This window comes from Mytilus californianus, unplaced genomic scaffold (genome assembly GCF_021869535.1).
Source record: "Mytilus californianus isolate M0D057914Y unplaced genomic scaffold, xbMytCali1.0.p SCAF_4, whole genome shotgun sequence".
Lineage (NCBI taxonomy): Eukaryota > Metazoa > Mollusca > Bivalvia > Mytilida > Mytilidae > Mytilus > Mytilus californianus.
In genome coordinates, this window is record NW_026262690.1 from 66,586,504 (window position 1) to 66,600,616 (window position 14,113).

Sequence of the window (14,113 nt, forward strand, 5' to 3'; positions counted from 1 at the left end):
TACATGGCTAAACAATCTCCATGGAAATGAGATGTGCCAATGCTAATAAAACTGCATACCAAACACCATTGACTTATCATAATTCGTTTCCTTTAAACAAACCTAAACACAAACATTAACTTGTAAACTATGTAAAAGTTTCAAAGTTAATGAACCATGATCAGGGGTGGGGCTATATAATCTCCATGGAAACGATACTTGCAAATGCCAATAAATTTGCATACCAAATATCATTGACTTAATATTAGCAGTTCATCTTAAACTGACATAATCACAAACTAATACATGTAAACTAAGCAAAAGTTTCAAAGTAAATAGACCATGACTGAGGGGGCGGGCCCAAATATTCTCCATGGAAATGAGATGTGCTAATGCTTATACAACTGAACACCAATTAACATTGGCTTACCACTAATGGTTTCCCTTGAACTGACCTAATCACAAACTAATACATGTTAACTTAGCAAAATTTTCAAAGACTATAGACCATGACTAAGGGGGCAGAGCCAAATAATCTCCATGGAAATGAGATATGCCAATGCTTATACAACTGCATACCAAATATCATCGACCTACCACTAGTGGTTCCCCATAAATTGACCTAATCACTAACTATTACATTTAAACTATGAAAAGTTTCAAAGTCAATAGACCTTGACTGAGGGGGCGGGGCCAAATAATCTTCATGGTAATGAGATGTGCCAATGCTAATACAACTGCATACCAAATATCATTGACCTACCACTAGTGGTTCACCATGAACTAAGACCTAATCACAAACTAATACATTGTTGATGCCGACGCCGTCACCGGAAACAGCATACCTATGTCTCGCTTTTTGACTCCGTCAAGGCGAGACAAAAACTGTTTCTTTTGTTTTTTCTGTATTTCTATTCGGAACAAATTTACTTTTATCACTGCAACAGATGGTGTTTTCCTGTGTACTTTTAATGACAATATTGCTGTTTGAAATTTACTCTGATGTGCAGCTACCTGTATTACAGTGTAGGATTGTACAATTTCATATCAGCAGGCAGAGTAGTTTGAGCTTGCTTTCAGTAAAATTATGTGATATAGTCTGTTATTGTTGCGCTTGTTCTTATGTTTACCTTATATTAAATACCAGTACTATATAAGTGTCTTTTCTATATTTATTTTTACTGTACACTCTACCGTGTATCTTTTTTTAATTCCACTGATCGAGATTAAAAAGGAGGAGGGTTGGGATCTAAAAAAAAATATTGTAACAAACTAACATTTGCATGTGCTTGTTCCATATCATCAACTTCTCTAGCTGGTTGTCTTTGGTTATATCTTGATGTTTTTTGTCATTCAAGGATTTAGTGCTGAGAGTTCTTTGGTATTTTCAGCTTAAGGCTGTTCTAGAAATTAATGTAGATGGGTGATGGGTTTGAATACCCTTTTATTTTACCCTGCCATCATACGTTTAGTTCCATGCATAAAATGTTAACAAATTATTTCCCATAATTGTTCAGATTTTCTTTCTAAACTAACCACCATCCATCAAATTTTAATTAAAGTGCCTTTTGTCCCCCTTATACAATTAGTTCTGGAACAGTCCTTATTCAATTAATGCAAAACTATTCTTTACTTGAGGGGATTTAGAGATTGCTTAAAGAATATTGTACAGACATTTGTCTATTGGTAAAGACAGTATAATTACCTCTAGATGCCTTTTGTTTTTTTTTCTGTTGTTCTCTTGTCTTCTGATTGATGTATATCCCTTCTCATTTTAATGAAATTGACCAAAGGAATGTTAAAATCAGGTCAACGCCATATATTACTCATAACTATTCCACAAATCAAATATTTTGACCAACAACTGAGTAACAGATCTTATCCAGAAAACAACACGCTATTTGGATTGTGAAAATGGAGTGAAGGTCAGGAAAAATGACTAAGTGATTCTCATAGATTCAAAGAAGATTTGTGTAAAGTTTTACAATGACAGAGACAAAATGACTACAAAAGCCCAATTAACAAGATTCAGAGGTTGAAAATAATTCATGTTATCATATTTACTGCCCAATGTTTTTTTAAATACAAATAGGAACAAATGTACACAAGTTCAATCTATAAGTCTATTTTCCACTGTTCATTTTTCTTCATCTGGAATGGCCTCTAATCCCTGCAAAAACAATATCATGGTAAATTCTCTTTGTCATAGACAACAAATAAAGACATAAAAAATATTTATATTTTTACTTGGAAAATAATTTTGATATAATAAATTATATCTATGAAGAAACAATTTCAAAAATGTGGTGCACAATGAATAACCTGCATAGCAGGTTATTTAAAAGTGTGCACCACATTTTTTTAGGTTATTTCGAATAGACAGAAAAAATATTACTGTCATTCCTTATAATTTAATTATAAATTCCATTTTTATGGAGTAAATCATGAAAAAAACCGTTGACATCACGGTCACATGACATAATTATGTCTATGAGCTGATAGACAAAATACTTTCAGCCAATCAGAAGACGTGTTACATCCAAAATTAAATCATTTACAGATAAATAAAAGCACACAATAATGAGGGATTTTGAAAGTAATCATTTTAGTTGTATAAAAGAAAGGATGATAACTACTCTGTAAAACATAGTGTGTGTTTGAGAAGTTTTTTAAGGTTTGGCAATGTTTCAGTTATTTTTCTATAGAAATACACTGGTACTGAAAATTAAGATTTTTTATTTCTAGACACCTTCAACTCTATGTCTCCGCCTGCTAAATTCATTTAAAGAAATGAATTCAAAGTGAATGTTGAAAAATTATATGACCTAGTCACCTTTAAGCAATCTGAAAGTGCATAGCTTCTAGAAAATCTTTAATATATTTGTACCAATGGGATGAACTGACCATTAAATTCTCAAAGGCAAACAAGCAGTTATCCTACCTATTATATCTACATGTAGGTAGATAGCAACCTTCTTTGCCTTAAAAAAAAGTGCAAACACTAATTTCAAGGAATAGGAATTAGTGAAGTCATGTTGGGGCCTTTTATATCTTGCTATGCACTATGTGTTTTCATATCATTGAAGGCCATACAGTTTTATTTAGTTGCTAACATCTACATCATTTTGTCTTATTGGCAATAATACAGTTATTATTATTAATACCACATCTTCCTATCTTTATATCAATCAGTTAAATAATATTGAATCTAGTGGTCATGCTTTTTAAAAGATCAGCTGGGAGGAACTTATATACATGTACATATACATATTGTGTGCATACTTAGCAGTTTGTTGAAAATAACAAAAACCATTATTTTCCATAAAGCTTAAAGGAAATAAATCTTTATGGAACTTCATGATATTACTTACTTTAGGTATAAATTCACTGCCTGTGATGTATCGATCTCTTAGGTAAGCTGCATGGTCATGTTTGTTTGTTAACCAGTTTCTGTTCTCCCACTGAAAATAAATAATTTCTAAAGACATGAAAAAGAAAAGAAAAAAGTGCAAACTTGCAATGCCAATACACATATTTTGATTTCACATAGAGTTACATATACAACATACATGACAAAAATGTGCAGACTTCCAAAGAAGGGAAAGGAAAGATTTGGGACAAATTGACTCCTCAAGTATTGCAGTTTTGGTTTAGAATATACCCTACTCATTGGTTATACACACTGGCACTTGTCTCTGATATAAATTTAACAATATATCTAAATTTTATATTGAGGTATATAGTTATTTTTTTCAGTGACAAGTGCCTGTGGTTATACAGTCTTAAAATAAAATGCTTCGCTGGGGCGCAGCTTGATACGACCGCAGAGGTCGAACCCTGAACAGTTGGGGCAAGTATGGACACAACATTCAAGCTTGATACAGCTCTAAATTTGGATTGTTATTAAATATTTGACACAGCATAGGTTTCTGACACAGAAAGAATGTGGTCTAAGAACTTGAATTTTTTTAATTTACCTATTATGGTCCAATGTCCAAAATCAAAATACATGGTTAGATTCAGCATATCAAAGAACCCCATATTTTCAATTTTTGTTGAAATCAAACAAAGTTTAATTTTGGACCCCAACTTGGACAAACTTGAAAACTGGGCCCATAATCAAAAATCTAAACACATGTTTAGATTCAGCATATCAAAGAACCCCAATAATTCAATTTTTGCTAAAATCAAACTAAGTTTAATTTTGGACCCTTTGGACCTTAATGTAGACCAATTTAAAAAACGGGACTTAAAATTAAAAATCTAAATACACGGTTAGATTTGGAATATCAAAGAACCCCAATAATTCAATTTTTGATGAAATCAAACAAAGTTTAATTTTGGACCCTTTTGACCTCAATATGAACCAATTTGATAGCGGGGCCCACAAATAAAAAATCTAAATTTATGGTTAGATTCAGCATATCAAAGAACCCCATATATTCAATTTTTGTTGAAATCAAAAAAAGTTTATTTGGACCCCAACTTGGACCAACTTCAAAAAACTGGGCCCATCAAAAATCTAAACACATGTTTAGATTTAGCATATCAAAGAACCCTAAGAATTCAATTTTTGTTAAAATCAAACTAAGTTTAATTTTGGACCCTTTGGACCTCAATGAAGACCAATTTTAAAAAATGGGACCCAAATTAAAAATCTAAAAACATGGTTAGATTTGGCATATCAAAGAACCCCAATAATTCAATTTTTGATGAAATCAAACAAAGTTTAATTTTAGACCCTTTTGACCTCAATAGGAACCAATTTGATAGCGGGGCCCACAAATAAAAAATCTAAATACATGGTTAGATTCAGCATATCAAAGAACCTCATATATTCAATTTTTGTTGAAATCAAACAAAGTTTAATTTTGGACCCCAATTTGGACCAACTTGAAAACTGGGCCCATAATCAAAAATCTAAATACATGTTTAGATTCAGCATATCAAAGAACCCCATATATTCAATTTTTGTTGAAATCAAACAAAGTTTAAATACTGGACCCTATCTTGGACCAACTTGAAAACTGGGCCCATAATCAAAAATCTAAACACATGTTTAGATTCAGCATATCAAAGAACCCCAATAATTCAATTTTTGCTAAAATCAAACTAAGTTTAATTTTGGACCCTTTGGACCTTAATGTAGACCAATTTAAAAAACGGGACTTAAAATTAAAAAACTAAATACACAGTTAGATTTGGAATATCAAAGAACCCCAATAATTCAATTTTTGATGAAATCAAACAAAGTTTAATTTTGGACCCTTTTGACCTCAATATGAACCAATTTGATAGCGGGGCCCACAAATAAAAAATCTAAATTCATGGTTAGATTCAGCATATCAAAGAACCCCATATATTCAATTTTTGTTGAAATCAAAAAAAGTTTAATTTTGGACCCCAACTTGGACCAACTTGAAAACTGGGCCCATAATCAAAAATCTAAACACATGTTTAGATTTAGCATATCAAAGAACCCTAAGAATTCAATTTTTGTTAAAATCAAACTAAGTTTAATTTTGGACCCTTTGGACCTCAATGAAGACCAATTTTAAAAAATGGGACCCAAATTAAAAATCTAAAAACACGGTTAGATTTGGCATATCAAAGAACCCCAATAATTCAATTTTTGATGAAATCAAACAAAGTTTAATTTTAGACCCTTTTGACCTCAATATGAACCAATTTGATAGCGGGGCCCACAAATAAAAAATCTAAATACATGGTTAGATTCAGCATATCAAAGAACCTCATATATTCAATTTTTGTTGAAATCAAACAAAGTTTAATTTTGGACCCCAATTTGGACCAACTTGAAAACTGGGCCCATAATCAAAAATCTAAATACATGTTTAGATTCAGCATATCAAAGAACCCCATATATTCAATTTTTGTTGAAATCAAACAAAGTTTAAATACTGGACCCTATCTTGGACCAACTTGAAAACTGGGCCCATAATCAACAAGAGTGCACACACTGAAATGTCTCGCCTTCTTTACTAATCATTGATATTATGTTGATAGTCCTAAATATAAAGCTTTATTACAACTGTCACATAAACTTAACATTAACCAAGAAAACTAAACATTGACCAATGAACCATGAAAATGAGGTCAAGGTCAGATGAACCGTGCCAGGCAGACATGTACAGTTAACAATTCTTCCATATAACAAATATAGTTGACCTATTGCTTTTAGTTTAAGAAAAACAGACCAAAACACAAAAACTTAACACTGATCAATGAACCGTGAAAATGAGGTCAAGGTCATATAAAACCTGCGTGACTGACATATAGATCATAAAATATTTCCATACACCAAATATAGTTGACCTATGGCATATAGTATTAGAAAAAAAGACCAAAACTCAAAAACTTAACTTTGACCACTGAACCATGAAAACGAGGTCAAGGTCAGATGACACCTGCCAGCTAGACATGTACACCTTACAATCATTCCATACACCAAATATAGTAGAACTATTGCATACAGTATAAGAAAAACAGACCAAAACACAAAAACTTAACTATAACTACTGAACCATGAAAATGAGGTCAAGGTCAGATGACACCTGCCAGTTGGACATGTACACCTTACAGTCCTTCCATACACCGAATATACTAGACCTATTGCTTATAGTATCTGAGATATGGACTTGACCACCAAAACTTAACCTTGTTCACTGATCCATGAAATGAGGTCGAGGTCAAGTGAAAACTGTCTGACGGGCATGAGGACCTTGCAAGGTACGCACATACCAAATATAGTTATCCTACTACTTATAATAAGAGAGAATTTAACATTACAAAAAATGTTAACTTTTTTTTCAAGTAGTCACTGAACCATGAAAATGAGGTCAAGGACATTGGACATGTGACTGACGGAAACTTCGTAACATGAGGCATCCATATACAAAGTATGAAGCATCCAGGTCTTCCACCTTCTGAAATATAAAGCTTTTAAGAAGTTAGCTAACGCCGCCGCCGCCGCCGCCGTAGCCGCCGCCGCCGCCGGATCACTATCCCTATATCGAGCTTTCTGCGACCAAAAGTCGCAGGCTCGACAAAAATCTAAACACATGTTTAGATTTAGCATATCAAAGAACCCTAAGAATTCAATTTTTGTTAAAATCAAACTAAGTTTAATGTTGGACCCTTTGGACCTCAATGAAGACCAATTTTAAACAAGAGTGCACACGCTGAAATGTCTCGCCTTCTTTACTAATCATTGATATTATGTTGATAGTCCTAAATATAAAGCTTTATTACAACTGTCACATAAACTTAACATTAACCAAGTAACCTTAACATTGACCAATGAACCATGAAAATGAGGTCAAGGTCAGATGAACCATGCTAGGCAGGCATGTACAGCTAACAATTCTTCCATACAACAAATATAGTTGACCTATTGCTTATAGTTTAAGAAAAACAGACCAAAACACAAAAACTTAACACTGAGCAATGAACCTTGAAAATGAGGTCAGTGTTAAATAAAACCTGTGTGACTGCCAAATAGATCATAAAATATTTCCATACACCAAATATAGTTGAACTATTGCATATAGTATTAGAAAAAAGACCAAAACTCAAAAAACTTAACTTTGACCACTGAACCATGAAAATGAGGTCAAGGTCAGATGACACCTGCCCACTAGACATGTACACCTTACAATCATTCCATACACCAAATATAGTAGAACTATGGCATACAGTACAAGAAATACAGACCAAAACACAAAAACTTAACTATAACCACTGAACCATGAAAATGAGGCCAAGGTCAGATGACACCTGCCAGTTGGACATGTACACCTTACAGTCCTTCCATACACCGAATATACTAGACCTATTGCTTATAGTATCTGAGATATGGACTTGACCACCAAAACTTAACCTTGTTCATTGATCCATGAAATGAGGTCGAGGTCAAGTGAAAACTGTCTGACGGGCATGAGGACCTTGCAAGGTACGCACATACCAAATATAGTTGAACTATTGCACATAGTATTAGAAAAAAAGACCAAAACTCAAAAACTTAACTTTGACCACTGAACCATGAAAATGAGGTCAAGGTCAAATGACACCTGCTCGCTAGACATGTACACCTTACAATCATTCCATACACCAAATATAGTAGACCTATGGCATACAGTATAAGAAAAACAGACCAAAACACAAAAACTTAACTATAACCACTGAACCATGAAAATGAGGTCAAGGTCAGATGACACCTGCCAGTTGGACATGTACACCTTACAGTCCTTCCATACACCGAATATACTAGACCTATTGCTTATAGTATCTGAGATATGGACTTGACCACCAAAACTTAACCTTGTTCACTGATCCATGAAATGAGGTCGAGGTCAAGTGAAAACTGTCTGACGGGCATGAGGACCTTGCAAGGTACGCACATACCAAATATAGTTATCTTATTACTTATAATAAGAGAGAATCTAACATTACAAAAAATGTTAACTTTTTTTTCAAGTAGTCACTGAACCATGAAAATGAGGTCAAGGACATTGGACATGTGACTGACGGAAACTTCGTAACATGAGGCATCCATATACAAAGTATGAAGCATCCAGACCTTCCACCTTCTAAAATATAAAGCTTTTAAGAAGTTAGCTAACGCCGCCGCCGCCGCCGCCGCCGCCGGATCGCTATCCCTATGTCGAGCTTTCTGCGACAAAAGTCGCAGGCTCGACAAAAATGGGACCCAAATTAAAAATCTAAAAACACGGTTAGATTTGGCATATCAAAGAACCCCAATAATTCAATTTTTGATGAAATCAAACAAAGTTTAATTTTAGACCCTTTTGACCTCAATATGAACCAATTTGATAGCGGGGCCCACAAATAAAAAATCTAAATACATGGTTAGATTCAGCATATCAAAGAACCTCATATATTCAATTTTTGTTGAAATCAAACAAAGTTTAATTTTGGACCCCAATTTGGACCAACTTGAAAACTGGGCCCATAATCAAAAATCTAAATACATGTTTAGATTCAGCATATCAAAGAACCCCATATATTCAATTTTTGTTGAAATCAAACAAAGTTTAAATACTGGACCCTATCTTGGACCAACTTGAAAACTGGGCCAATAATCAAAAATCTAAACACATGTTTAGATTCAGCATATCAAAGAACCCCAAGAATTCAATTTTTGTTAAAATCAAACTAAGTTTAATTTTGGACCCTTTGGACCTTAATGTAGACCAATTTAAAAAACAGGACCCAAAATTAAAAATCTAAATACACGGTTAGATTTGGAATATCAAAGAACCCCAATAATTCAATTTTAGATGAAATCAAACAAAGTTTAATTTTGGACCCTTTTGACCTCAATATGAACCAATTTGATAACGGGGTCCACAAATAAAAAATCTAAATACATGGTTAGATTCAGCATATCAAAGAACCCCATATATTCAATTTTTGTTGAAATAAAACAAAGTTTAATTTTGGACCCCAATTTGGACCAACTTGAAAACTGGGCCAAAAATCAAAAATCTAAATACATGTTTAGATTCAGCATATCAAAGAACCTTATATATTCAATTTTTGCTAAAATCAAACAAAGTTTAATTTTGGACCCTTTGGACCTTAATGTAGACCAATTTGAAAACTGGACCCAAAATAAAAAATCTAAATACACTGTTAGAATCGGCATAACAAATAAATAAATTTGATCAAAGATTTTACAAATCTAATGCGCCATACGATTACTTCTTGAAATTTTTCAATATTTGAAATTTGAAAAAAAAAAAAATATTTGAGGAATAATTCTTTTTAATTTCTGAAATCTGAAATGAGAAAAAATTGACCCCCCACAATTTCTTTTTATACCCCCCCCCCCCTCCCTTTTTCCCCAAAAAAAATTCTTTCCCTCAAGATATGGTCATAATCTCAATTCAAATTTCCAATGGAGTTGGCAACCATAATTACCCATTTAAATTTACCATAGTGCTAACTTAATCTATTTTATAATAGAATTAAAAATATAGTGTCAAATCTTTCATATGGATTTTTTTGTAAAAAAAAAAGATGCAACATTTGCAGATATTTTTACTGGTCTTCCTTTATAAATATGTATTTCTTTAAACATAATTTAAAAGCAGTGTAAGGGAAGTAACCAAAACGTTGTATTTGGATTACCTCCCTTACACTGTTTTAAATTATCTTTATTGTTCATTAACCATTACTTTATACATAATTTAAAAGCAGTGTAAGGGAGATAATTTCAATGATGTATTTGATTTATCTCCCTTACACTGCTTTAAATTATGTTTTGTACTAAAGTATTTGTCCATTAACCAGGACAACCTTGTTTTTCCCCCTTTTTTGCCCCTAATTCCTAAACGGTTTGAGCCATAACCCCCCAAAGCAAATCCTAACCATCCCTTTGTGGTATGGAAACTTGTAGTATAATTTCAGAGAGATCCATACACCCTTCCACAGTTATTGTCTGGAAACTAGAAAATGATTATTTTTGGCCCCTTTTTGGTCCCTAATTCCTTAACTGTTGGTACCATAACCCCCAAAATCAATCCCAACCTTCCTTTTGTGGTATTTAACCTTATGGTCAAATTTCAAAAAGATCCATTCACTTAAACTAAAGTTAGAGTGCGAAAACCAATGTGTCTTCGGACGACGACGACGACGCCAACGTCATACCAATATACGACCACAAAATTTTTTTGCGGTCGTATAAAAAGTCAGTAAATTCAGTAAAACTAAGTTATTTAGCTCTTTAAAATGTTATAAAATACTTTTAGAAAATATTAAATAACTATTGGGTCACCATACTTATCTCTTGCTGTAATACAGTATAATTAGTACACCATATCCGGATTTCGACTATTAATGTCTCTTCAGTGATTCCTAACATCACTAAAGAGACATTAATTGTCGAAATCCGGATATGGTGTACTAATTTTTGCACCTTTTGTTTGCGGTATACCATCTTTTCTGCCAGTTTATTGTTTTTTGTTTGGTATTAAATTAATAGTTAAGATCCATTTTGTTACTTCTGGTGATCCATTTATTTGGCAATCGCCAATGGCAGTCAGCAGGATTTAAGAACATCCATTGTTCGACCTGCTAGTCAAATGCGTTTTGTTAAAATATATATATATATATATATATTTGCCTTCGGGTTTATATGATCCGTTCATCCTATTTTGACTCTTCTAAATTCAAGAGTCAATCTCAAATTGAGGTAAATTATATTGCCTTCCAAATACCGTTTCGATTCCTAACATCACTGAAGAGACATTAATTGTCGAAATCCGAATATGGTGTACAAATTTTTGCACCTCATGTTTGCGGTATACCATCTTTTCCGCAAGTTTATTGTATTCTGTTTGGTAGTACATTAATTATAAGATCCATTTTAATACATCTTGTGATCCGTTTATTTGGCAATCGCCAATGGCAGTCAGCAGGGTTTAAGAACATCAGTTGTTCGACCTGCTAGTCAAATGCATTTTGTTAAAATATACTTTTTCACTCATTTGGTCTTTTGGAAAATGTTGTTTGTGCTGTATTTAGACCCCTCTACCAAGAAATTTGTTTTGCATGCACACGTATAAAAATTGCAGTTTTTAAATTTGTTTGCCATATATATGGTTATTAAGATTACATGGCCAACAGAGACCAAATGACGAAGATTTAAAGAAACTGTACGGTCTGCAACAATGAGAAAAACCCATATGGTACAGAAAGTTATAAAGGGTCCCAAAATGACAAATGAGAAACATTTCAAACACCAACAAAAAACAAAAATACCAACGTCATAATTTACATAAAACATAATAAACAAAAATCAAATATGATATACATATATGGAAGCCATTGCACTAGTTTACAAGACATCATTATTAAATTATAGAATTGGCTAAATGACGTTTAAAAAATACAATAAAGACGCTGCAGTGATAAAAGATACAACATGGCTTTGGATGACTAAGAAAAAAAATCATCAGAAAGAAAAAGAGAAAAAGAAAGTCCTCCGACAAAAGTGAATATCCTATCATTGGAAATTTTTTTTTTCTTATGTTTTGAAATGTAAGGATATCAGGTCCGTTCGCGCCCAATACACTTTCGCACCCTTCACGTTCGCCCCCTAGGTCCGTTCACACCCAATTTTTATTCAAATTCAAGTTTAATTATTTTTAATTAGATATTTTTTATGTGTATATACCAAAAAAATTTTATGTGTATATACCAAAAAAAAAAAATTTTCCTGAATAAAAATTGAGGAATTATTATATGAATGTTTTTTTTGTTTTTTTTTTTTATCAATTTGATGATTAATTATTAAATGTTAATTATGTACAAATACAATGTATATGATTACTGCTAATTGGTATTTATTCACAGCTTAATTTGGTATTATTGTTGTGTGTTTGAAAATCATGATTGTTATATAAACTAGCTTTGATGTAAATACTGCATGTATTTAGCTTGGTATGAGAAAACATTGACGATTTTAAAAGAAAAACATGAAAGATAATTATAGAATAACTAATCGAAGAATTCGAATAGAGAAAAATATTCAGCGAGTGACCGAACAACACATTAATTCACGAATGCGCGTAGCGCATGAGTTAGTTATCAGTGTTGTTCGGTCACGAGTTGAATATTTTTCGATATTTGAATTCTTTGATTAGTTATTCTTTTTATTACATTGACAAATGGCTTTTTTTATGAAATTAAAGTTGAAAATGTAAGGAACTATATCTTTTTCTACGCATTCACAATTTGTTTTGATCCGACTTTATCGACGTCTTGACAACGCCTATTGTTGTATGACGTCAGAGGAGTGAAATAACCACGTTTATTTCACATGTGAAATTATCGGTTTTTATTTCACATGTGAAATTATCGGTTTTTATTTCACATGTGAAATTATCGGTTTTTATTTCACTGGGAAATCAATGTAATTCATTGCAATCAATGTAATAATTGATTTTAACAGCTTGGCCCCTTTGATCTCACTTTATTTTGAAACAATGAAAAAAAAAATTATATCACAACACTAACCAAAACAAAATTTAAAGATTTATTCAGCACAAAAAAAAACATGAGAATCTCTTTATTTTGAAACAATGGAAACATAAATTTATACTAAGCAATACACTAACCAAAAGATGATTAACATTTATTCAACACAAAAAACAAACGTTGTCAGAATCTCACTTTATTTAGAAACAAAGATTTTTTTTTATAGCAATACACTAACCAAAATATGATTAAGATTTATTCAACACAAAAAAAATGTTGTCAGAATCTCACTTTATTTTGAAACAATAAAAAAAAAAAGTTTTACAGCAATACACTTACCAAAACCCAGTTACAAAATTATTAAACACAAAACCAATAAAAAGGGTGCGAACGGACTTTGAGACGAATGTGTAGGGTGCAGGGGGCCAACGTGAATGGGCGCGAACATGTTTTTGGGCGAACGGACCCGGATTCCATGAATTCAAATGTAAGCAAGGCATGTGATGAGAGAATGAAAGAACACTGGCAGACTGTCATTATATTATGCTTTCATAGCTGAAATCAATGTTTATTTTATTAACCTTAACCATCGGGCATATCAGCCCATTAGCAGTTAAAGAACAATTAAATTCGTCTTTGTGCAATTAAAGGCAACGTCAATCAGCCTGATCCGCCCATTGGCAGTTAAAGGTGACGTCAATTGGCCCTGATCCAGTCCCCTGATCAGCATATTGGCAGTATAAGGGTTAAATGCAAAGTGCCACACATTTGAGTTCATGACGTCACGGGACACAGACCAATTGAGGCTGGACATAGATTTGGCTCTTACATCCACATATACAACATGTACAATGTACAATTACTAACAGATACAGGTGTCTGAGACATGAACATGCATGGAAAGAAGACTTGAACTTGATATTAAGCCAACATACTTTTCCATTTTTTCTCAAGTAATTTGAACCATATCCAATCACACAAGGAGCAAATAAAGCAGCCCAAACTATGACAGCTGATGGTATAGTTTCCCACCACATTTCACTTCTTCAACGATCACAAATCATCAAATTTGACCTTGACCAGACCGATGCAAGCTTTATTTTGATCTTGA

At 32.8% G+C, this 14,113-nt stretch overlaps 1 long non-coding RNA gene across 1 annotated transcript; it reads right to left on the bottom strand.

Moving 5' to 3' along the window:
* Positions 1 to 2,024: 2,024 nt before the first annotated feature.
* Positions 2,025 to 14,108, bottom strand: LOC127738382 (uncharacterized). Its single transcript, XR_008000027.1, has 3 exons — positions 13,938 to 14,108; positions 3,351 to 3,440; positions 2,025 to 2,149 (listed from the first exon to the last, which is right to left on the bottom strand). It is a non-coding gene; the product is annotated as an uncharacterized LOC127738382 (long non-coding RNA).
* Positions 14,109 to 14,113: the final 5 nt, after the last annotated feature.